This window comes from Rhipicephalus sanguineus, chromosome 3, assembly GCF_013339695.2.
Source record: "Rhipicephalus sanguineus isolate Rsan-2018 chromosome 3, BIME_Rsan_1.4, whole genome shotgun sequence".
Taxonomy (NCBI): Eukaryota; Metazoa; Arthropoda; class Arachnida; order Ixodida; family Ixodidae; genus Rhipicephalus; species Rhipicephalus sanguineus.
Genome location: NC_051178.1, coordinates 177,643,622 through 177,645,202, shown reverse-complemented (window position 1 = coordinate 177,645,202; position 1,581 = coordinate 177,643,622).

Here is a 1,581-nt window from a genome sequence, read left to right as displayed (position 1 = left end):
GATCCGACTCGAGGCGGCTGCAGGCGGTTGCAATAGCGGGCTACGTGACCGGCGCAACCGCACGCCAAAGCAGATCGGGCGGTTGTCGGAAGTGCGCCATCGGTTTGCCGGGCTAGGTCCCATCCACGTGGCAGGACGCGAGGGACGGGGCGGCTGCTAATATGACGACTGCATGGTTGGCTGCAGTCGGGGCGTATGGACGATGTCGGCGTACGCAGCCGGCACACTCGCTTCGAAGGCCTGAGGCCTGGTGACGGCTCCAGCGTATGTTAGCGGGGGCACCACAGGGAGCGCTGGAGGCGGCCTGACTGCAACTTGTGCGTAACTGAGCGGCGCAGAAGCCGGAGGGGGCTGGTGGTATTCCGGCATAACCTCCGCGATTTCCTGCTCGATAGCCCGGCGTAGGGGAGGCAGTAGTGTGGTCGAGGACTGTACAGCATCCTGCGGGTGAGAGAAGGCCAGTAAGGAGAACTGGCGGGCAATTTCGTCCCGCACGAATGACTTGATTTCGGCGAGTAAGACGGAGTGGTCCGACACGGCCGACAAGCCAGCGAGATCGGCGTCGCGTGATGGAGGTCGACGCTTCATCAGCCGCTGCCGGCGTAGCTCCTCGTAGCTTTGGCACAGCGTGATGACCTCTGCCACAGTGCGAGGATTTTTGGCGAGTAGCATGGTGAAGGCATCGTCGTCGATGCCTTTCATGACGTTTCGGATCTTGTCGGCTTCAGACATGGTTGCGGTGGCTTTCTTGCACAAGTCGAGCACGTCTTCAATGTAGCTCGTGAAAGACTCGCCGGACTGCTGGGCTCGTTCACGTAACCGCTGTTCGGCTTGCAGCTTGCGAACGGCAGGGCGGCCAAACACGTCGATGATGGCGGTCTTGAAAGCGGACCACGTAGCGAAATCGGATGCGTGGTTGTTGTACCATAGACTTGCCACACCCGCGAGGTAGAAAACGAGGTTGCTCAGTTTGCCTGCCTCGTCCCATTTATTGGGGACGCTCACACGCTCGTAGATCGCGAGCCAGTCCTCGACGTCGGTGCCATCCGCGCCGGTGAAGATAGGAGGGTCGCGGATGCGGGGGACACCCGGACATGGCGTCGGTGCAAGAGGAGGCGTTTGCTGGGCGGCGTCTTGAGTCATGGTAGCAGGCACGGTACGGGATCGAAGCTCCAAGGGCATCAAATGCGGACCGTAGTTGTTTAAAGGGCACAGCACTCTCCACCAAATTGTCAAGACGTTTTTAACGGGGACTCAGCAACGGCGCACGGCAGCGACAGTCAAAGCGGGGACGACTCTCTGCACGAGGAGCGTGCTCTCAGAGAAGAGAACGACCCACTGAAAGGCGCTCGAGAGGACGACCCATTACTGAGCAGGAACGCTTCGCTACAGCTGTAATTAACCTCAATGATGTCAATTAACTTCCCCCCTTTCCTTTCTTTCACCCCTTTGTCTTTGTATATCTGTCTCTCTCCCTCCCTCAGCGAGTCAGACGCAGTTTCATTGAAGCATACAAACATGCAAATATGGACGGCATTTCGGAGATATCGTACAAAGGCAGTAAGAGAAGAGCAATGTATT